Source organism: Bubalus bubalis, chromosome X, assembly GCF_019923935.1.
Source record: "Bubalus bubalis isolate 160015118507 breed Murrah chromosome X, NDDB_SH_1, whole genome shotgun sequence".
NCBI classification, from domain to species: domain Eukaryota; kingdom Metazoa; phylum Chordata; class Mammalia; order Artiodactyla; family Bovidae; genus Bubalus; species Bubalus bubalis.
The window spans coordinates 6506259-6530773 of NC_059181.1; the positions used below are offsets into that span (position 1 = coordinate 6506259).

Here is a 24515-nt window from a genome sequence, read left to right on the forward strand (position 1 = left end):
TTCTTTTCCTCTTGGTCGTCATCTTTAGGTTTGTGTCACACATGGTAGCCCCCGGCCATGTATGACTCTTTAAACTTAAATTAATGAAAAGCAAACTCCATTTAAAGTCAACGCCTCAGTTGTACTGTCCACTTCTCCACTGCTCAGTAGTCACACGTGGCTAAATGAATCCCCGTACTTGTGTTCATGCTCTGCTGTGTCTGACTCTTTGCGAGCCTGTGGACTGTAGCCCGCCAGCCTCCTCTGCCCATGGAATTTTCCAGGCAAGAATATGGGAATGGGTTGGCATTTCCTATGTCAGAGGATCTTCCCGAACCTAGGTCTCTTTCATCTGCTGCACTGATAGGCAGGTTCTGTACTACCTGGGAAGCCCTTACTTCCCAGTGGAAGTCACTCAGTTGTGTCCGACTCTTTGTGACCCCATGGACTATACAGTCCATGGAATTCTCCAGGCTAGAATACTGGAGTGGGATTCCCAACCCAGGGATCGAACCCAGGTCATTACGCATTGCAGATGGATTCTTTACCAGCTGAGCCACCAGGGAAGCCCAAGAATACTGGAGTGGGTAGCCTATCCCTTCTCCAGGGGAACCTCCCGACCCAGGAGTAGAACCGGGGTCTCCTGCATTGCAGGTGGATTCTTTACCAGCTGAGCTAGTGGGGAAGCCCTTCACTTTTCAGATAGGACGTAAATGAATACCTTACTGGGCAAAAGAGATACAGTGCAGGAAATATTGTCAGACAGATGAGAGATGGTTATTCAGATTTTGCCTAATAAGTATTCCAGGAAAACAGAGGGGAGGGGGGCAGAGGGAAGGAGGGGAATCTCCAATCTGAAGAAGACAGAAATTTCAAACCAAATAGAAGAGAGAATAGAAATTGAGCATATCAAAAATTACTACTTGAAATCTCATCAGCATTTCATTGTAGAAAATCAAGGATAAAGGCAGCGTCTAAGCACTTTTTTTTGTTTGTTTTTTTGGATGGAAAAGAGTCATAGGAAGGGCCTGGAATCAGAATGACATCATATTTCTTAAGTCAGAAAACAGACTGAGCTTAGAATTCTATGACAATTTATTTTCACTCAGATTTTTGCGTTCATTCCCTCATGGGTTGTTACTTCAGAGTAGCATAAAGAGATTTGTCCATACTCAGGATTATCAGCAGGCTTTTAGGTTTCATACTTCACTTTTCTCAGGAAGCTGCTGGAGAATGTGTTCCATCAAAAGGAGACAATAAACCAAGAAAGGGGGGAGAGTTGGGGTCTCTGAAACAGAAAGAGGCGGAAGGAATTGTTACGATGCTGGTGGTGTGATCTTGGGCCATCTGGTCTCAGCAGATCTCACTCTGACAAGTAGAGACTGGAGCAGAGTCCAGAAATTTCAGGAGGAAGGTCTGGTGTGTGTATATATTTGGGGGATCAGGAGAGCAGTGGTTGGGGTGAACTTAGAATTGCCAGGTTATCTGAGTGAAAAATTGAAAGACGGTGGAGGGTTGTTGGAGGAATTATCAAAGAAAAACAAAGGCAACCAAATCATCCCAGGAAAATTAAAGAGTTAGACCGAAGAAAGGCATCATAACCCTACCGCTTGCTTGCCTGAAAGTGCCTGTTCCATTGTCAAAATAGCGCATGTAGAGTTTATATGTAACCAAAACATGTTACACTGTTGGAAAAATGTGGAAGGGTAAGCCAGGATGGGTGGTGGGAAGTTCAGTTGCTTAGTCGTGTCCAACTCTTTGTGACCCCATGGACTGCAGCACACCAGGCCTCCCTGTCCATCACCCACTCCCGGAGCTTACTCAAACTCATGTCCATCCAGTCGGTGATGCCATCCAGCCATCTCATCCTCTGTCATCCCCTTCTCCTCCTGCCTTCAATCATTCCCAGCATCAGGGTCTCTTCAAATGAGTCAGCTCTTTGCATCAGGTGGCCAAAGGATTGGAGTTTCAGCTTCAGCATCAGTCCTTCCAATGAATATTCAGGACTGATTTCCTTTAGGATGGACTGGTTGGATCTCCATGCAGTCCAAGGGACTCTCAAGAGTCTTCTCCAACACCACAGTTCCAAAGCATCAATTCTTATGTGCTCAGCTTTCTTTATAGTCCAACTCTCACATCCATGCACGACTACTGGAAAAACCATAGTCTTGGCTAGATGGACCTTTGTCGGCAAAGTAATGTCTCTGCTTTTCAATATGCTGTCTAGGTTCGTCATAACTTTTCTTCCAGGGAGTAAGCGGAATTTACAAAACAAAATCTTCATCTGTATGTGAGAAAACCAAGTAAGTGATCTCTAAAGTTGATAGGGTATATTGTACAGCAGCTTATTTAGAATCATGTGAGTCCATGCCAGGGAATATTGCCAACCGTAGAAACAGTTCTATGATTCGAATGTGGTTGCTTTGGAGAGCAGAATTGGGGAAAGATGATGCTGGAAAGGTTGCAGCTGAGATGAGAAGTCTTGCTTCATCTGTAGTGTACGTATTCTGTTACTTTGAAAAGAATAAACATGATACACAGTATATACCTTCTGCAGAACTATAGCGATGTTAGTATGGGGACTTCCTCAGTGGTCCAGTGGCTAAGACTCCTCCTTCCTAGTGCAGGGAGCCCTGGGTTAAATCTCCCTTCAGGAACTAGATCCCACATGCCTGCATGCCACGACTAAGACCCGGCACCACTAAATAAATAATTTTTTTTTTTTTTTAATTTTTAGTATGGTTCAAATGAGGATTTCTCAGCCGTGGCGATACTGACATTTGAGACAGATATTACTAGCTGTTTATGAAGGGAGATGTTCTATGTGCTGTAGGAGGTTTAGCAGCCTCTCTGGCCTCACTCGATGCCAGTAACATTCTTCCCGGAGTCCCGAGGACCGAAAATGTTTCCAGACATGGCCCCGTGTCCAGTCACGGCGGCTGGGGGAGGGGAGGGCAGGGGACACAATTAGCCCCATTGGAGAAAGCACAAATTTAAAGGATTAACCGTCTAGTAGGTTCTAGTGACTCGATGGACGTGAGTTTGAGTGAGCCCCAGGACTTGGTGATGGACAGGGAAGCCTGGTGTGCTGCGGTCCACGGGGTCACCAAGAGTCAGACACGCCCGAGCGACTGAACTGAGCTCATGTTTCTAGTGAGGTGGCTGAACCTAGAGTGTGTTATTCAGAGGAAAGTCAGTCAGAAAGAGAAAACCGAATGTCATGTATTAAGGCGTGTGTATGGAACCGAGGGCTTCCCTGGTGGCTCAGATGGTAAAGAAAGCATCTGCCTGCAATGCGGGAGACCCAGGTTCCATCCCTGGCTCGGGAAGATCCCCTGGGGAAGGAAATGGCAACCCACTCCAGTACTCTTGCCTGGGAAATCCCATGGATGGAGGAGCCTGGTAGGAATCTAGGAAAGTGGTACCGATGAACCTATTTCCAAGGCAGGAATAGAGACAGACTTGTGGACACAGCGGGTGAAGGAGAGGGTGGGGTGACCTGAGACAGTGGCACTGATATATACACAATTACCACCATGTGTCACCCGGGTAGCTCAGCTGGTAAGGAACCTGCCTGCGATGTGGGAGAGCCCGGTTTGATTCCTGGATCAGGAAGATCCCCTGGAGAAGGGAAAGGCTACCCACTCCAGTATTCTGGCCTGGAGAAGTCCACTGGACTCTACAAGTCCATGGGGTCGCAAAGAGTCAGACACGGCTGAGCGAGTTTCCCTTTTCACTTTCACGGGTGAAATAACTAGCCTTCTGGGAAGCTGCCTGTATAGCACAGGAGACCCAGCTCTCTGTTCTGTGATAACCTAGAGGGTTGGGGTGGGGTACGGGGATGAGAAGAAGGTTTAAGAGGGAAGGGACATACATATACTAGGGTTGACTCTTGTTGTTGTACAGCAGAAACTAACACAGCGTTGTAAAGCAATTATCCTCCAATTAAATTAAAAAAAAATCTAATATGGACTGAATCATCCAAATATATAAAAAGCACTGGGTGAAATTGATAGTGCAGGAAACAACAGTTTCATCATACAGAACCTGAACTCTGCAAGTATGTAGCAAATGAAGCGGTTAGAATTCTCTGGCGTTGAGACCCCTCCCACCAGAATGTATCTGAGCTGCTGGGGCTCAGCCAGGTTAAATCGAGCTCTCTTAAAAAAAAAAAAGAAGAAGAGGACTTGGAAGGAAACTGCAGCTCCTGTGTCATGTTTCGTGGTTTCGGAAAACATATTTTACATTTTTCGCATTTTTTTTTCATGATGGTACAACTCGAGTTTCTCCAGGGTGAACATGTTCATCATTATGGCAACTTCAGAAGAGGGGAAAAAAAATTGCTTTGGATGTATTTCTGTGTTCAGGTGGCTATGGAACACAGATGAATTACTCTTCACACCCGTCTGCCGCCCACCCCCCTCTCTCTACCAAGTCCTCCCAAAGCAATCCCTTTGCAAATTCTTGGTTCAGTTCCCTGCAAGGTATTTTCTCTTAGAATTTACCAAGGAAGTCAACAGGAAAATGGTTCCTCCGATTTTCCTTTTTGATGTGGGTGAAACCTTATAAATAATTTAATACCCTCATTTCACAGCTGAGGAGTCTCTGGTCCGGAGAGAGTTTCTTATAATTAATTAGGAGCAAAGTGAGGCTTGTAACTCTGTTTCTCTCTCTCTCTCTTTTTTTTAAAAAAACTTTTTCTTTTTTTAAAACTGAATATATGTTCATAGCAGTTTGGTGGAAGGAAGATAGAATGGAGCAGTGGAGTTGACTGTGCATGGGGCACCTTTTGTCAGCCTTTTGATAGAGTTATCCCTTGGACTGCAAGGAGATCCAACCAGTCTATCCTAAAGGAGATCAATCCTGGGTGTTCACTGTAAGGACTGATGTTGAAGCTGAAACTCCAGTATTTTGGCCACTTGATGTGAAGAGCTGACTCATTGGAAAAGACCATGGTGTTGGGAATGGTTGAGGGCAGGAAGAGAAGGGGACTCCCGACAGAGGATGAGATGGTTGGACAGCATCACTGACTCAATGGACATGAGTTTGGGTGGACTCCGGGAGTTGGTGATGGACAGGGAGGCCTGGCGTGCTGCAGTCCATGGGGTCACAAAGAGTTGGACACGATTGAGCGACCTACCTGAAACTGATAAGAGTTAAAGGGTTCTGAGCACTGTCTGCCAAGAGGGTGGGCCCTTCCTTGTAAGCTTAGACAACACTTGGTGGGGGGGTGGTAAAAAAGAGAGCAAGACTGGAAGTTCATGAGGTGCCCTTTAACCCCAATTCCTGGTGGTCTAGATGTGTTCCTTCGAGGGGTAGGGGGATTCGGGATGGTTTGGGAGCAAGTCAGAAAACAGCTTGGCTCTGGTCCTCTGCTGAAGCTCCAGTACTTTGGCCACCCGATGTGAAGAACTGACTCATTGGAAAAGCCCCTGATGCTGGGAAAGATGGAAGGCTGGAGGAGAAGGGATGACAGAGGATGAGATACTTGGATGGCCTCACCAGCTGGGTGGACAGGAGCTTGAGCAAGCTCCAGGAGTTGGGGATGGACAGGGAAGCCTGGCGTGTTGCAGTCCACAGGGTCGGCAAAGAGGCGGGCACAACTGAGCAACTGAACTGAACTGGTCCCCTGCTCTCCCGGCTGTGGTCGTGGGGCGGCCCTGGAGCCAGCTGTTCTTAACGCTGGGTGGCCCCAAGACTGAGGTTGGTCTACGCTGATCGGGCGGTGGGGGAGAGGGGGTCTGTTTCCTGTGCTGTGTGGGGCAGCCCTTTCTCCCCCACCAACCAGCCCTCCCGTACTCTGGTGTCGGCATCCTCTTTTCCGAGCACCCGCCCTCTGACATTTTGGGAAACTTCCATGCCCTCTGCTTGCGCCCACCCGTTGACCTCCAGTACCGCTCACGTGGCAGCCGCTTTACCTTCCTCTTCCCCTGACTTCTTGTGGCAAGGGATGCTGCCACCTCCATGAAGTCTTCCTAGGTTTCTTCCGTGCAGGGAGCAGATGCAGAGAAGACAGTATGTGTTTGTCCTTATCATCCTATCAGCCACGGGTTCCCCACTCCAGTCCTCCGTCTCAGCAGCGGTCACTTGCTAGTCTTCCCCCAGTAATCTGAGTGGCGGCTGTCACTAGAAGCCAGGAACACCGAACTGTCTGCGGTTTTCATCCCGCATTGCTGCGCTCTTGTTTCTCTGTCTCACTGGCCAGATCTTCCTCCTCTGGGTTCGGTGGTGGCCTTTACATTTGTAGGAATACCGTCGAATCTATTCTTTATCAGATTCTTTCTCATGATAGGTTATGAGAAAGATACTGTAATTCCCCGTGCTGTGCAATTAATTTAGTTATGTATCCACTTTATATATATTCATAGTAGTGTGTATATCTTAATCCCAAATTCCTCATTTATCCCAACCCTTCTTCCCCCTTTAGTAAGCATCTGTTTGTTTTCTGTGTCTGTGAGTCTGTTTCTGTTCTGTAAAGAAGTTCATTTGTATCATTTATTTGTCCTTTTTTTTTTTTATTGTTTATTAATTTTCTGTGCTGCACAGCTTGTGAGATCTTAGTTTCCCCCCTGACCAGGGATTGATCTGGGCCCTGGGTAGTGAGAGGTCAGAGTCCTAACCAGTAACCGCTAGACTGCCAGGGTATTACATTTTTTTTTTTTTTTTTAGATTCCACGTAAAAGTGATGTCATATGATATCACTTAACTTCAGTCGTGTCTGACTCTCTGCAACCCCATGGACTGTAGCCCCCCCGGCTCATCTGTCCATGGGATTCTCCAGGCAGGAATACTGGCATGGGTGACCATGCCCTCTTCCAGGGGATTTTCCTGACCCAGGGACGAAACCCAGGTCTCGTGCATCTCCTGCAGGCAGATTCTTTACCACTGGCGCCACTTGGGAAGCCTTAGTGTGGTAATCTTGAGATAATCTCAGTGGGGTGACCGTGCTGTCCAGGGGACACTGGGCAGCGAGGGTCAGTTTGGTTGTCACACCCTGGGTGGATGGCAGGATTCCTATGGTGTCGAGTGGATAGGGCCTGAAATACTGTTCAGAGTCCTCTCACAAGGAGCACAGCCCCCCATCCCCACCCCAGAGAATGCGTGCGTGCCTGCTGAGTTGCTTCATTGTGTCCGACTCATTGCAACCCCATAGACTGTAGCCCACTGGGCTCCTCTGTCCATGGGATTTCTCCAGGCAAGAATACTGGAGTGGGTTACCATGCCCTCCCCCAGGGCATGTTCCCGACCCAGGAATCGAAACTGCATCTCTTAATGTCCAGTGTGTTGGCTGGTGGCTTTACCACGAGCGCCACCTGGGAAGCCCACTGCGTAGAGTGATCTGGTCCCAATGCCAGTACTGCTGAGGAGGAGAAATCCCACCCCAGGTGCGTCCCAGCCAGGCCCACAGCTCCAGGGGTCACGGTTGAAGTGAAGTGAAACGAAGTCACTCACTCATATCTGAGTCTTAGCGACCCCACAGACTGTAGCCCACCAGGCTCCTCTGTGCATGGGATTTTCCTGGCAAGGATACTGGAGTGGATTGCCATTTCCTTCTCCGGGGGAATCTTCCTGACCCAGGGGTCGAACCCAGGTCTCCCAAATTGTAGGCAAATGCTTTACCGTCTGAGCCACCAGGGAAATCCATTGGTTACACAGACTTAACTCTGGGACTGTGACCTCTGCCTCCCGCTCAGACATGTGAGATCACCTACTTAAGAATCCGCTCAGAGAGTGGGAGAGCCAACAGGGGTTTCAGGAAAAGTTCACACCTTCAAAAGCTTTTGCTCTGTCCTCCACTCCGACTTCCCAAACATCCCACCTTTTGCTCAAGCTGTGAACCTGGAAGGCATCCTTACTGCTTCTGCCCCCGACCCCAGCACACATGCGCTGACCCGTGCATCCCCCGCGTCTCATCTCCAGGACACCGCGGACTCCGTGCGTCTTCTCTCCACCTCCGTGTTCCCCTCCGGTCCTTTGCGAGTTCACCTGTGTTCCTCTGCTGGGCGAGAGCTTCTCTAAGCCTTTTGTCCTGAGAATGATGGGAGCCCTGAAGGGTTTTATTTTAAGTGGGGGGATGGTCAGATTTTCTTTTCTCGTTCAGCCTGGTGCCGGGTGAAGAGAGACCGAGGAGGAGGAGTCAGGCTCCTTTCTGAGGCTGGCAGAGTCCTCCGTGGCCCGGGATCCACTGTCGCTCGCTTCTGCAGCACCGTCACCCGGCCCCTCCTCCCTGTGTCCCCGTTACCCAGGTCGCTATCGCCACTGGACGTGTGCGCTCGTGGGCTGGTTGCATGTGCATTCAAGGGCTCCCTTCTCACGGTGCCCTGTCTCGGCCCCCAGTGTGAGCTCAGTTCTGTGGCCAACGGTGACTTCTCCCCCACTACCAGTTCGAGCGTCGTCACTTCTCTTACATGGTCTTGGGCGTTTTCTTACTGGTTTGTTGCCAATGTTGTGTTCTTGCTGAGATCCCCCCTTCTCACCGTCCAGATACTTAAGTGTCCCACGACCGCAGACATCAAGTGTTCCCTGATGCCCAACAGCAGCATCGCTGAGCGGCGTCTGCTCTTCCCACACGTCTGGATGCCGGATTCTCAGTGAGAATGTGCCAAGTTGCATCGAATCGAGCGAGAAATAACCTGTGTTTTTCATTTAGTGTATTTTAGGGTGCTTAGAGAACAGTGAGAGCTGGCTAGATGCTCTAGCTGGCTACATGACCGCTCTTTGAATCTCTTACTTCTGGAGCCCTGTGGAGTGTGCAGAGATAAGTGAGATGTGTCTCGTGTTTAGGGGTGACTGGAATATCTAGTGAGGTGATCATAACTAGTTTGAGATTGAGAGTTTTGAACAGATTTCACGTGAACAGGCTCACTGTATGCGTAGAGACAAAAGACTAAATTTCACTGATGGTGGTTGCCCACCATCTGACACTGTTAATGTTTCAGCTTCCTAAGACCCCCCCTGCTTCAGAAATCTGCGTTAAGTCTTTGAACGGTCGAGAATGTAGTTGAGATGTTTTTGTTGACTTTTTTTGTTTTTGAACGGCCACAAGGGAGATCTGGCAATTTTTATTGAATTCACCAGGATCTATTTTCCAGATTGTATTGTAATATTTACTGCATTAAAAAAAAAGATGTTAAAAAATACTCGGTGTGATAAAGGGCAATTTGTTGTTGTTGAGTCACTAAGTCATGTCCAACTCTTTTGAGACCCCAGGGGCTGTAACCCACCAGGCTCCTCTGTCCATGGGGTTTCCCAAGCGAGAATACTGGAGTGGGTTTCGTTGACTTCTTTTTTTGCCTGATTTTGGATGTATTTTTGTTGACAGGTAACCGAAGACAGAAAACAGGCCTAAAAATAAATCCCAGAAGGAAGACGAGATTTGCCTACATTTGTCTCTGAGTAAGTAAAATTGTAAAATGGATTTCTTTCTTATTCTATAATGAAGTATCCTGTCAACTGGTCCATGTATTTAAAAAAATTTACTATTACTTATTGGCTGTATGTACCAGAAACAGTAATTTCTCAAGATGTTTTGTAATAGTTGATTTGGTAACCAAAACATGCTGTGTATCTGTCTGTGTTGGCATTTCGTGATAAACTCCTGTTTCATGGAGCTTTTGGAAAGTCAGAAATTTTAGGAAAGAGAGATGGAGATGGTTATTGTTTGCTTTTGCAAGAAACATCATTTCTTTCATGGTCTCTCATTCCTGAGAACATTGCAGGTACTTATTTTCCCTCGGATGGCTGATTTATGAGAAACAGAGGTGTGTTTTTTTTGTTTTTTTTTGATGCTTGTCTTGTATGTGTTTGGAAACGACAGACATCCACGGCCTAGTCTGTGGTCCAGACAGAACTTTCCATAAACACCTTGTTGGACAGCATCGTGAGGCCACGTGGCCTGTGCTGGGGGCACCTGGGGAGGCGTTTTCCTTCCGTCCGAGCCCCATGTGCACTGTCGTGAGAACACAGAGAACCCAGGCAGGGTTCTTAGGACGGGGATCTCTGGGGTCTGGAGCCATCATCTTGGCTGCTGTATTTCACCCAGCTTGCAGCAAGGCCCGGGTCTCACCCAGATCAAGAACTTCCTTTTCAAGACCCCCCTTTTATGAAAGTCTTCTGTTTCTGGGGTGACTGTTCTCTGAATCTCTTACTTCTGGAGCATTGTGGAGTGTGTGGAGATTAAGTGAGATGTGTCTCGTGTTTTTGGGGAAGGCGTGACAGGTCTTAGAAAGCCGTGGCATGGATGGGTGTCCCATGGACGGTGCAGACGTCTCCTGCTGTGGGAATTCCCAGGAAGGATCTACTAACCTGCCTTGCAGCCGCTGAGGAAGGCTGGACCTTCGTCTTGAAGGGGAGACTTGGACTGGTTTTGGTGGCGTTTGGGATCTCAATGCATAGTGAAGATATGCATTCTAGATGGGGGGTTCTATGGGCAAAGGCGAGAAATGAGCAATAAGATTTTCTTTTTCCTCTTTAAAGGGAAAAGTTGATAAGCCAGCCTGGTGGAATGCAGGGAAGTGATGGGGGTAATTGTTGTTTAGTTGCTCAGTCGTGTCTGACCCTTTGCAATCCCGTGGGCTGTAGCACGCCAGGCTTCCCTAAGGAAAAGGCAAGGGCCCTGATGTTAACCCTGCCTGCACAGTGCCCAAAGGAGTCTGATTCTGATTCTCTTAGCATCAGAGCTGCTATCTCCCTTTATCTAGACACGCCTGGGGTCACATACCCGTCAATAACAGATGGGCTGCATGTAATTTGAAACAATATCATAGGTGACCTTTTGAACCAACCACCCCCAGCCCCCTGGGGTGAAGAAAGAACAGTAAATCATGGCAAGATACTTACATAACTCGTCTGCCAGCCACGGCCATATGGTATTAACAACTTGATCACTGTTGTTATTCACATAGCCGACAATTCGCCCATTCAGAGTATATATACACTTCGGTGGTTTTTAGAATATTCACAGAGTTCTGCACCCATCGCCACAACTGATTCTAAACCATTTCCTCGCTCCCCAAAGAACCCCATGGACCCATGAGAGCTCACTCCTTGTTCGGGCCTCCCCCAGTCCCCAGCCACCGCCCGTTGATGGTCAGCATCTCTGGATTTGTTCATTCTGGATGTTTCGTGTAAATGGCAATCACGCAGAGTGTGTGCGCTTCCTGGACGGTTGGTTTTTCACTCGGTGGAACGTTTCCAAGGTTCAATGGTGTTGTTGCATTCCATTTGATTACCAGACCCCATTCCACTGGGTGAATAGCCCACGTTTGGTGTATCCATTCGTGAGTGAGACACTGTTACTTTTGACGATTTCTATTTTGAAATAATACCAGGCTCACAAGACCTGGCAAAAATATGTGTGTGCATGGTCTGGTGCTCCAGTTGTGTCCCACTCTTTGCGACGCCATGAGATGTATAGCCCGCCAGGCTTCTCTGTCCATGGGATTCTCACTGAAGGGAATTGCCCACGCCCTCCTCCAGGGGATCTTCCCAACCCAGGGACTGAAACCACAGTCTCTTACATCTCCTGTACTAGCGCCATCCGGGAAGCAAAAAAAAAAAATAGCAAATTGAGGTCTAGGGTACCTTCCCCCGCCTTCCCTGGTCTTTCGTGAAGATACTATGTCATCAAAAGTAGGAAACTGACATCTGCAGTTGTGCACTGATGCAGCCCTGGTCTACATTTTAGCAGTTTTGGGGTGTGTGCCTGCCTGCGTATGGACAGTGTGTGAGCTATAATCATGTGGAGCTTTAAGTAATCCCCACCATAATCCAACACAGAAACCGTTCCATTGGCACAGGAAAACCCCTGCGTGTCCCCACTGCATGGTCACCCTCTGTGGCTCCTGGCAGCCACTGACTTCTCCGGCTCTGTAATTTTGTCCTTTCAAGAATGATCTTTCTGCCATTAGGGTGGTATCATCTGCATGTCTGAGGTTGTTGATATTTCTCCCGGCAATCTTGATTCCAGCTTGTGGATATTTCTGCCTGCAATCTTTATTCCAGCTTGTGCTTCATCCAGCGTGGCATTTCGCGTGATGATGATGATGTTCAGTTGCTTGGTCATGTCCAACTCTTTGAGACCCCATGGACTCCAGGCTTCCCTATCCTTCACCATCTCCCAGAACTTGCTCAAACTCATGTCCATCAAGTCGGTGATGCCATCCAACCATCTCGTCTTCTGTCGTCACCTTCTCTTTTCAATCTTTCCCAGCATCAGGGTCTTTTCTAAGGAGTCAGTTCTTTGCATCAGGTGGCCAGTGTTGGAGCTTCAGCTTCAGCATCAGTCTTTCCAATGGATATTCAGGACTGATTTCCTTTAGGATGAACTGATTTCCTTTAGGATGAACTCCTTGCAGTGCAGTCCAAGGGACTCTCAAGAGCCTTCTCCAACACCGCAGTTCAAAAGCATTAGTTCTTCAGTGCTCAACTTGCTTTGTAGTTCAATTTTCACATCCATATATGATTACTGGAAAAACCATAGCCTTGACTAGACAGACCTTTGTTGGCAAAGTAATGTCTCTGCTTTTTAATATGCTGTTTAGGTTGATCACAACTTTGGCTGTACTCTGCATATAAGTTAAATAAGCAGGATGACAATTAACAGCCTTGATGTAATCCTTTCCCAGTTTTGAAACTGGTCCTTTGGGGTGAGGTGTGGCCTAGTATAAGGGGATGGGTGGCCCGTTCTCACCAACTCTTTTCTGTTCATAAAGTCCTAAAAGGGCTCAAAGGACTGCATTTAGAATTAGCCGTGATGCTGAGACAGGTGATTACCTGGAGCCTGGAGACATTCCCGGTAGAATTGTTGATGGTTAGAACCAGACACTGTAGCAGGGGCAACACAGCGTGTTCTGTGAATCTCATCTGGACCGTCCGCTGTGTTACAGACCAACCTGGTTGCGGGGCTTTTTCATACTAAGGTATGGTACAGGCAGTGGCATGGGTTGGAACATGGGTATTGTTCGGCAGGCGTGGGGTGCCGTGGGCTAGACGTAGGGTGTTGCTCATTTGTCTTATCAGAAACCATAAAGCATCCAGGTGCCCTGGCAACCATAACTAGTTGATTGGAAGACATGAATTGCACATGGATAATGATGTAGTGCAGTTTCATTTTCTGAGGTCTCCCGCTGATGATCTCCTGCGTGATGAGATGCTGTTCTGACAGCGTGATTCAGCCCTTGCTTCCGATCTTCGCTTGAGGTTTATTCAGTGTTCTTTTCGTCCAAACAACCTTTGCCTTCTTGAATCCCCAGGACACAGAGGTAGAGCCCACAGACATGCCCTCTCTCCAGGTTTTCAGGAAAAAACCCACTGTCTCTTGAGAAACCACTTCTTTCCTCTCGAACCCACAAAAACTCATGCTGTTGGCAGGGGCATTCCCTCAACTGATGGATCGGGAGTCTAGTAAGTCTCTTCTTCGTGAACTTGATGCAAATGGACATTGTGCTGTGCTAAGTCGCTTCAGTCGTGTCCAGCTCTGTGTGACCCCGTGGACTGTAGCCCACCAGGCTCCTCTGTCCATGGGGATTCTCCAGGCAAGTATACTGGAGTGGGTCTATTCTCATTCCCTCCCTTCTCCAGGGGATCTTACCAACCCAGGGATCAAACCCTTGTTTCTTATGTCTTCTGCATTGGCAGGCTTGTTCTTTACTGCTTAGCACCACCTGGGAAGGTATAAATGGACATTGAATTCCGATTAATTAAAATTCAAGAATAAGCTCTTGCTTGAAATTGGCTGTAGCTTCTGGTTGTAAAATGACCTGAAGGTGATGGCAGGTTTCTTTTCATTTCTGACATCTGTTACTACTTCTGACTCTTAGAGCAAATCAGAGAGTGTAATTTTTCTTAGTGTTACCTTTTGGTTTTCTTTGTAAATATGGGCGGTTCCTGAAGATCTCTTTCTTGAGGACAGGGGTTCTCCACTGGGGGCAGTCTTTTAACCACCGCCCCCGCCCCGCCACCCTGCCTCACCCCGGGACACTTGGCAAAGTCTCGATACGTGTTTGGTTGTCATATATGATTGATTTGATGGGAAGGAGTGATCCTGGCATCTGAGAATGCTGCCAAACACCCCACCATGGACAGGACAGCCTCTCCCACCTTCTCACACACCAAAGAATTATCTGACCCCAAATGGGCTTCCCTGATAGCTCAGTTGGTAAAGAATCCACCTGCAATGCAGGAGACCCCGGTTCGATTCCTGGGTCAGGAACATCTGCTGGAGAAGGGATAGGCTATCCACTCCAGTATTCTTGGGTCCCTGGTGGCTCAGCTGGTAAAGAATCTGCCTGCAATGCCAGAGATGTGGGTTCCATCCCTGGGTTGGGAAGATCCCCCAGAGAAGGGAAAGGCTACCCACTCCAGTATTCTGGCCTGGAGAATCGCATGGACTGTACAGTCCATGGGGTTGCAAAGAGTCGGACGCGACTAAATGGCTTTCACTTTCACTTTCAAATGTCAGTAGTATGAGCTTGGCTGGTTTAGGATTTGCCCCCAAACTTGGCATATATTGAATATTGCCCTTCATCATGTTTCACAGTAGGTTAGTGACTATTGGCATTGGCTCTGAAGCTCTGTGGTAAGGAGTAATACCCTTTGAGTCTTCCTATGATGACTCTGGGGCTTCCCAGGTGGCTCAGTGATAACGAATCTGCCAAGTGGGAGACGTGGGATTAATCCATAAGTCAGGAAGATCCCCTAGAGAAGGACATGGCAACCCACTCCAGTATTCTTGCCTGGAGAATCCCATGGACAGCGAGGAGGCTGGTGGGCTGCAGTCCATGGGGTCGCAGAGTTGGACTCGACTGAGCACTTATGCAAACACACTCACATGATGACCCCAATACTCAACATGACTAGACTTTTACAAAGGAATATACTTGGGTTTCTGTTCCTAAATGTTGTTTTTCGTCACAGGAAGAACGACATTTTTGACAATGTGATCATATGGATAAATTCATAAGCCTCAGTTGGATTCATTGTGATTTATAGTCTGTTAAAAAGTTTGTGTAATTTTCTTAATGGTCAGTATTTCTAAATCTTATTGCTTTGAATACGTGTGGGAAGTTCCCCAGTGGTCCAGGTGGTTAGGACTTGGTCTTTTCACTTCCAGGGACGCAGGTTTGACCCCTGCTTGGGAAGTAGATTCCACAATGTGTGCCGTGAGTCCACCAGGGGAAAAAAAAATTGTGAAATCCTCCACGTTTGTACTTTTATGAGACACCCCTATGCACAATTAGCAAATTTTTAACGGAATCCTAAGATGAATCTACAGTCCAGAAAGCTCTGTCTGAAAGGTCATGCCTTCACTTAATGCCTATTTAAGTCAGATTTACAAAGTATTGTGTTTTACAGTGATAAAATATGCATAACATATGATATACCATGCTAACCATTTTTCCCCAGTGGGTTACAGCTTTATTTCCTGTCTTAACCATTTTCAGATGCATAGTTCACTATCATTGGGCTTCCCTTGTGGCTCAGACGGTAAAGAATCCGCCTGCAATGAGGGACACCTAGGTTCGATCCCTGGGTTGGGAACATCCCCTGGAGAAGGGAATGGCAACCCACTCCAGTATTCTTGCCTGGAGAATCCCCACGGACAGAGGCGCCAACGGAGTCACAGAGAGTCAGACACGACTGAGCGGCTTTCACTTTCACTAAAGTCATTAAGTCCGTTTGCCTTGTTATACACCCTTCACCACCATCCACGTGTAGAACTTTTTCCATCTTTCCAAGCTAACATTACACACACATTTCAACAACTCTCTATTCCCCTCCCCCAGCGCCTGGCTCCCACGGTTCCGCTTTATATTAGTATCTCTGCAGTTGAGACTTCTAAGCACCGCACGTAAATGGGATCACATGAGATTCGTCCTTTTGAGCCTGTTTAAGTTGAAATGTCTTTGCGGTTTAATGATGGGGTAGCTTGTGTTTTCCCTCTTGTGGCTAGATAATGTTCCATCGTGTGTGTGTGTGTGTGTGTGTGTGTGTGTGTGTGTGTATGGTGGTTTGTTTACCCCACGGATGGATAGTTGAGTGATCTGTGAAGAAATCTTTTAAAGCTGGGTCCCGTAACTTCTCTGCTGGTCCTGTGGCTAAGACTCCACGGTCCCAAGGCAGGGAGGGGTACAATCCCCAGTCGGGGAGCTATATCGCATGCCGCAAGGAAGGCCCAACACAGCCCATGCAATAATACATCAATTTTGAAAAAAGAAATAAAGAAGGGGGGGTCCTTTTATATCTGGCCTGTGGCCACTCTTTCGACCTAGAAAGCAATTCCAGGAGGCGTGTGGGGTCCATGGTATGGTACTCACACGGAAAAACTCCAGAATCTTCTTTTATTCTTCCTCAAGTGCCTTAACGCACTCTTCTGCTGATTTAGGAACTGTCTTCTGAGATGAGTTTCTATTCATTCATCCCACCTGCCTCGTTCCAATCGGCCTCCACAGGAAAGAGCCGTAGAAGAAACATTTGGATGCGTAGCAGGCGTGTTCAGAACCGGGCCCTCTGCCGGCCGACGTCTCCCGTGCTGTTTTCCAGTGAGATGGCTTCCTCCTGAGCTGTCTTTAAAAATATACATAATTTTACTTATTCATTTATTGTTTAACTCTGCTGGGTCTTCCATTGGGCTTCCGTGGTGGCTCAGCTGGTAAAGAATCCTCTTACACACTGTTTACAATAGCCAGGACATGGAAGCAACCTAGATGTCCATGGGCAGATGAATGGATAAGAAAGCCGTGGTACATATACACAAGGGAACGTTACTCAGCCGTTAAAAAGAATACATTTGAATCAGTTCTAAGGAGGTGGATGAAACTGGAGCCTATTATACAGAGCAAAGTAAGTCAGAAAGAAAAACACCAATACAGTATACTAACACATATATATGGAAATTAGAAAGATGGTAACGATGACCCTGTATGTGAGACAGCAGAAGAGACACAGATGTAAAGAACAGACTGTTGGGAGTCTGTGGGAGAAGGCGAGGGTGGGATGATCTGAGAGAACAGAATGGAAACATGTGTATTATCATATGTGAAACAGGATGCCAGTCCAGGTTGGTTGCATGAGACAGGGTGCTCAGGGCTGGTGCAGTGGGATGACCCTGAGGGATGGGATGGGGAAGGGGTGGGGGGAGGGTCAGGATGGGGAACGCATGTACACCCGTGGCTGATTCATGTCAATGAATGGCAAACCCACTACAGTATTGTAAAGTAAGTAGCCTCCAATTAAAGAAAAAAGAAAAAAGAAATACAAAAATGTGATAATACCAAAAAACAAAAAAGGAATCTGTCTGCAGTGTGGGGGACCTGGGTTCGATCCCCGAGTTGGGAAGATTCCCCGTGGAGAAGGGAAGGCCGACTCACTCCAGTACCGTTGCTGTTTGGGCTTGCTTTCCAGCTGCGGAGGTCGGGGCCTCCTCTCTGTAAAGCTGCAGTGCACGGGCTTGTCACTGCGGTGGCTTCTGTTGTTGCAGAGCTCAGGCTCTAGAGTGTTGGGTCTTCAGTAGTTTTGGAGCACTGGCTGTCAGGGGCATGGGCTTCAGAAGTTGGGGTGCAGAGTCTTAGTTGGTCCATGGCATGTGGGATCTTCCAGGGCCAGGGATCAAACCCATGTCTCCTGCATTGGTAGGCGGATTCTTCACCACTGAGCCACCAGGGAAACCACCTCCTTAGGAGTTGACCACAGCCCCAGAGAGGGATGGGTGGATGTCCCCTACTGCCCCCTGACTCTGCCTTCCTGTTACCACCTCCTTTGCCTTCTCTGCGAAACTGTCAACTCCGGCGCTGTGTGTATACACTTTAGAGACACTTTGCAATCAACGTGATGAAGTGTTTATGTGAGAGGGTTCTTGATGATTCCGAAACGGGTCTATAACTCAAGCATCATCTACAAAAAAATAAAAATCAGTGCTCTATATTGGGATCTGATTTTGTCCTGACATGGTTATTGCAATACTAAAATCCTCAAGCAGTTGCTGTTTGCTGACGGGTACACAGCAATGCCTTTCAGCTCGGATGAGCTTAGCACTTCACACAGAGCAGTTGAAATGAATTTCTTTTGACACTTGGTTGCCGAGGAGGAACCCAGAATGGATGTTGAGGTTATCTGTTCGGCTGTCGCAGGTAAGGAGGGCATTCGAGTGCTGCATGCTAGGATTGGAGCAGGATACTGGTTTGCCAGGGGTGCCACACAGATATTTGATCTGAGTTTTGGTTTAGGGTGGAAATTGTAGGGTGCAGACTTGGAGTCTTGACAGAAGTCATTGGAATAGTTGAAAATCTGTTAAATAATTTATATTCTGTCTGGCAAGTTACCTTGTTCAACGAAGTCCTGTGGTAGCATCTTTGGGTCTTTTAAAACACACAGCTATCTTTTATTAATTTTTTTTTTTTTCAAACTAAATAAGGCACTGCGGTCGGCTTTTTATTTTGTAAACCTGAAGTAAAGCTTCGTCGGTAAGGCAGATCCTCACTGCTGCGGGATTTTCTGATTTATGTGGCTGATTAATTTGAAGCATGATTCACAGTTTAACATGGTTTCTGTGTTAAATTAATGACATTACTGGGTTCGCATTTTGTCTTTATTTTAGTGTTGCTGATTAATTTTAAGTGTGATTCACATTTTAGCCTACAGTTTCTTTGTTAAATTAATTACGTTATTGGGTACTTTATTCTTTGGTTTACAGACCTTCTAATTGGAGGCATTGCATTTCAAAGTGATAAAGGGCTGGGTATTTCCTGACCTTAAAAATTTTTTCTGTTCACTTTAAAGACATTTTTCTGTGTGGCCACGTAGTTTGGTTTACAAAATATCAGTTCAGTTCAGTCGCTCAGTGGTGTCCGGCTCTTTGCGACCCCATGGACCGCAGAACACCAGGCCTCCCTGTCCATCACCAACTCCCAGAGCTTGCTCAAACTCGCGTCCATCAAGTTGGTGATGCCATCCAACCATCTCATCCCCTGTCGTACCCTTCTCCTCCTGCCTTCAATCTTTCCCAGCATCAGGGTCTTTTCCATTGAGTCAGTTCTTCACATCAGGTGGCCAAGTATTGGAGTTTCAGCTTCAGCATCAGTCCTTCCAATGAATATTCAGGACTGATTTCCTTTAAGATTGACTGGTTGGATCTCCTTGCAGTCCAAGGGACTCTCAAGAGTCTTCTCCAACACCACAGTTCAAAAGCATCAGTTCTTTGGTGCTCAGCTTTACGGTCCAACTCTCACATCCATACATGACTGCTGGAAAAACCATAGTTTTGACTAGACGGACCTTTGTCAGCAAGGTAATATCTCTGCTTTTCAATACGCTGTCTAGGATGGTCATAGCTTTTCTTTCAAGGAGCAAGCGTCTTTTCAATTTCATGGCTGCAGTCACCATCTGCAGCGATTTTGGAGCCCAGGAAAATAAAGTCAGCCACTGTTTCCATTGCTTCCCCATCTATTTGCCATGAAGTGGTGGGACTGGACGCCATGATCTTCGTTTTTTGAATGTTGAGTTTTAAGCCAAAATATACATTCCTCTAAAACACAGAAGTTAAGCTGCAGATACGTTTTCAACCGAGTCTTTTCTCAGTGTTTACTTACATAGAATACTGTCACTTTGCGTTCTGGAGCTGTTTGTCTTTGCCTAGCGTGGGATGTAGGTAGAATATTAATTTCGTGTGAAACTCAAGATAAGCCGGGAGCAGATGGATTTACGGCTCTCGAAACCTGTGAAATCTGCCACGACGGAGAGTTCTTGAATACGAATCAAGAAATTCTGGACTGTGGCTAGCCAGGGCTGGCGTGACCTGATTTGCCACAAAATGCATCATCCTGCCGGGGATCCATTTCCTGCGACGTGCTTCCTCGGCTTTGGTCCTGACTCTCTGACGCTGCTGCATTTGGACTCCCTTTGAGAGGATGAGACGGCTCCTTCATGTAGGAGCCTGGGGCGTGGGGGTCAGGCTTGCTCCATAACCCCTGGGGGGAATTCCAGGTCCCAGGAGCTGCAGCAAGTTCTCAGGTGTGTTCAGTCACTGGAGGTTGAGGAGCATCTGCACCCCTGACTCTTTGTAGCCATGTAGGGTGCAGAAGGCACTTCCCAGGTGGCTCAGTGGTAAAGAACCCGCCTGCCCATACAGGAGACGGGGGTTCGATCCCTAGGTCGGGAACATTCCCCTGGAGGAGGAAATGGCAACCCACTCCAGGATTCTTGCCTGGAGAATCCCACAGACGGAGGAGCCTGGCAGGGCTACAGTCCAGGGGATCACAAAAGAGTTGGACACGACTGAGCAGCAAGAACAGGTACGCACATAGCTGTACGGTCATCGCCACAATTTATTTTTAGTGTATTTTCAGTACCCCCCGCAAAGAAACCTCATCCCCCAGAGCCGTCACTCCCTACATTTTTCTTGCTCTCCTCAGCGCCACCCCCGCCACCCCACCCCCGCAGCTGAAGACCTGTTGTGTATCTCTGTGGATTTGCCTGTATTGGGCGTTTCCCGTAAATCATATGTTATACGGCCTTTCGTGACTTGGTTTCTCTCACTTTTCACATAGGACATAGGCTGTGTCCATGGCTTCCTTCCTTTTTATAGCCAAATAGTACTATTTCCTGGTTCAGTTCAGTCGCTCAGTTGTGTCTGACTCTTTGCGGACCCCATGGACTGCAGCACGCCAGGCTCCTCTGTCCAGGGGATTCTCCAGGCAAGAATCCTGGAGTGGGTTGCCATGCCCTCCTCCAGGGGAATCGTCCCGACCCAGGGATCGAACCCACGTCTTCTGCATTGGCAGGCTGTTTCTTTGCCGCCGAACCGCCTGGGAAGAAGCCCCGGGGTATTGGCAGTATCGGGGCCCCAGATCCTCTGGGTAAAACTGCAGAGGAAGGTCCACTGCTCGCTAAGGCTGTGATGAGATGCTCAAGACTCTTGGCTGAGTACAGTAAACCTTCCCCACCCGCCTGCCACCCACATACCCCAAGTGGAGGTGGTAACCCGCCCCTCTGGCTTCCCTGCATCCTCGCCTCTAAAGTAAAATGCTTCAGTGGGAGGTGGCCCTGGAGCTGACAACGATGGGGTGTCACTAGGAACGCGCCACACCTGTGAGCGTCGAAGCCCAGCGGTATGTCACGCCCAGCTGGAGGATGGAACAGAAGGGAGCCCTGGAAATGCGGGGCTGAAAAGGACTCTCTTGGCGGTGTCACAAGCGATGTCCTGTGTCCTCCGTGGTCCCCCAGCGGCAGGATGCGCGGGCGTGTTTGGCACTGAGACCAAGCTGGCAAGCAAGGCGGCCTTGGTTGGGGGGTGGCGGGAAACTGAATCGGCCGTTTCTTTTAAGGATACTGCAAATTGTTGCAGCCTCGGGCGTCCCAAGGAAGCTTGGGAAAGCTTGCCAGACAGATAGCATGGATAATAAATAACAGAAAGAAAAAGAAAAGAAATGAAACCATGATGCTTTCTTTTCCGTGAAAGTCATTTTTATCCTGTTTGCAAAAAACCATCGATTGTACCAAAGACGGTTATCCTAGGAGTTAGATTGAAATCATTCACAGAAGTAAGCTCTCTGGCAAACTGAAAACCCCAGGGGAGGGGATTTTGCATCTTTATTTAATGTAAAAATTCCTCGAAGCAAAGACAGGCAGGCATTATGTTGTGGTTCCAAGTAGTTTATTGGTTTTTTAAATTTAATTTTCCCTTAAATATTTGCGAATGTGTGAATTACTCTGTGTGCCAACTGTGGAAAATAAAGCCACAGAGAGACGGGAGGAGGGAGGTGTCAGATAAATTCCTCTTCAGCAGAGAATTGAAGCGTACTGTTATAACAGAATCCGTCTCCACAACAACGGGATGCAAGAAAGCTGTAACAGATTTGAAACTTGCAACTGTGTGTCCACCACCGGGGCCTTGGGAAGCCCTCCCAGGCACCGTTGCAAGCTCCCGTCTGAAATTTTCGCTGTCATGGGGCTTTGGGACCCCTGCCTTTGGGGTGGCGAAGAAGGCATAACTTTATTTTTTAGCCTCTTGTAGGGAATGCCCTTGACCTGTCTTGTGTCAATGCTTACTGATAGAATTGGAAATTGGAGCCAGAATAATTAGATTGACTTGCCAGATTTCACGTGTGAGCTGAGAAAGGAGTCGAACGCACACCCTGTTTGCTCTTGCAGGGACTGAGGGAGGAAATGATTGGGAGATGATTGAGCTGGTTGTTGCTTTCCTTTACTTGCATGGAGTTGCAGTTGGGGATTCCAGATCCCCATACAGCCACGCCCGGGGGGAAAGTTCTTTGTTTTCCTGAGCCCCATGGGAGACAGAGGCACATAGTGACATGAAGAGAAACCAGAAGCGAGCATCGTGGGGCTGCGAGCTGGTTTAAACCCCTGCCCCGTCTCTGCACGTCAGCTCAGTGATTCTTCTTTCCCTGGAAGCCAGCAAGAGATGGAGTACACAGCCACTTTGCATGGTGGGTGTGAGCTCTCTTCAGCCACTGGGAGTGGCAAAAAGTCGAACAAGGGAACAGGGGAAGGTGGAGATGACCAGGAGAACCTTTTTCATGGGTTCATGAAAGTAAAGGGAGCCACACTGGTACCAGCTTTTTTTTTTTTTCTTTTTGTGACTGCACCACCAGGGAATTCCTTGGTACCAGTGTTGATACAGGATGAGATGGTTGGATGGCATCACCGACTCGATGGACAGGAATTTGAACAAGCCGTGAGAGTTGGATGGACAGGGAAGCCTGGCGTGCTGCAGTCAATGGGGTTACAAAGAGGCAGACACGACTGAGCGACTGAATTCACAACAGGCTGAGCAGTGCTTTGCTGATGTTCCCATGGCAACCTGATTCCCAAGCTGGTAGTCTTAGCAAGGGTCATGTGTCTGACATGTTGATTCCTTTACTTAGTTCTGTTCGAGCGCTATGAGCCTAGCGCCTGGGAACAAGAATTCCTTGTGTTGGTGTGTGTGTGTGCGCACACGTGCGTGTGAGTGCGCGTCCTTAGCCGCTCAGTCATGTTTGACTCTGCAACCTCCTGGACTGTAGCTGTCCAGTTTCCTCTGTCCCTGGGATTCTCCAGGCAAGAATCCAAATAAATAAATAAATATCAAGTGTATATTTACTTACAAACATATAGTAGATGTTAAATGTATTTATGTGGTTGTTCAGCTGCTAAGTTGTGTCCAACTCTTTGCAACCCCATGGACTGCAGCCGGCCAGGCCTCCCTCCCTGTCCATCACCACATCCTTCCTAGAGTTTGTTTGCTCAGACTTGAACTCATATCTGGGATAGGTGTGAAGGGGAGGGAAACAATCCTAAGGAATTCGCTTGTTATCAAGTGGTCGGTCTAATACCAAGAACTATATATTTATATTTATGAATGCATTTATTTATAATCATAATGTAAATATAATTATACATTATATTTATGTTATACTATATATTAATATTTACTATAATATAATATATGCTATTAATATATATTAATACATACTATGATGTAATCTATATTATACAACTTTAATTAATATAGTATAATATAAATACAATTAATATAAATATGTATATTATATAAATATATATAACATATTAATGTATAAATATATTCATATAACATATTAATGTATAATATAATGTACAACTTATATGTTATATTATAATTGTGTGCTATATATTAACATGTATTATAATATATATACTAATAATATATTAATATATATTAATAATATATAATATAATATATATTATAAATATAATTGATATATTAACATAATATAAATACAGTGTAAATGTTTCTTTATTTGGCTGCACCACATCTCAACCGCAACACCCAGAATCTTTAGTTACGGCACATGGGACCTCTTAGCTGTAGCACGTGGGATCCATCTCCCCAACCGAGGATCGAACCCACCTGCCTCCCTACCTGTCCACTGGGACCACAGAGCCCCGGCCACAGGACCCCCCCCCCTCCCAGGGAAGTCCCAAGAATTCTTAATTTTTATCCAGTGCACCTAAATCCTTTGTTCTTGTGATACTAAGTATGTGAATTAAGCATTACAGGGAGATGAGGTTTATGAATCGAAGGTTTATTTCCAAGAAATTCAGGTGGAATACGGCTCCCCTTTAATCGTCCCTGCATGATGGCCGTTCTAATGAATGGGATTCCCATGGCTTTGCTGCTGTTTCTGTTTGAAAGAGGGTAGTGAGTAAGATTGGATATTGAAGTGGATAGCATCGGTTAAGAGGAGGGCATGGCAACCCACTACAGTATTCTTGCCTGGAGAATCCCCATGGACAGAGGAGCCTTGGCGGGATACGGTCCATGGGGGGTCGCAAAGAGTCAGACACAAGTGAGCAGCTGATCATGCAGCACAGCATCGGTTATGGGTTGTGGGACAGACGTTCTAACTATAGTTTAGACGCTATATGTCTGCTGGCATCTGATGTGTATACTCTTAGCTTGTTAACATAAACTCAGAGAGTTGCGGGGGTGAACCCCCCAACCCAAGTCATGATGGGGTTTGGGGAGCTTATGGGGGGAAAGAATCATGGAAAAGGGTGGT

The 24515-nt window shown here is 47.1% G+C and overlaps 1 protein-coding gene across 7 annotated transcripts in view; it reads left to right on the forward strand.

Moving 5' to 3' along the window:
• Positions 1-24515, forward strand: part of TBL1X (transducin beta like 1 X-linked) — a 247752-nt gene that overhangs the window by 83225 nt on the left and 140012 nt on the right. For all 7 annotated transcript variants that reach the window (XM_025275792.3, XM_044936984.2, XM_044936981.2 and 4 more), the window contains exon 2: positions 9302-9375. The gene's annotated coding sequence lies outside the window, so the exon portion shown is untranslated. The remainder of the gene's footprint in view (positions 1-9301; positions 9376-24515) is intronic.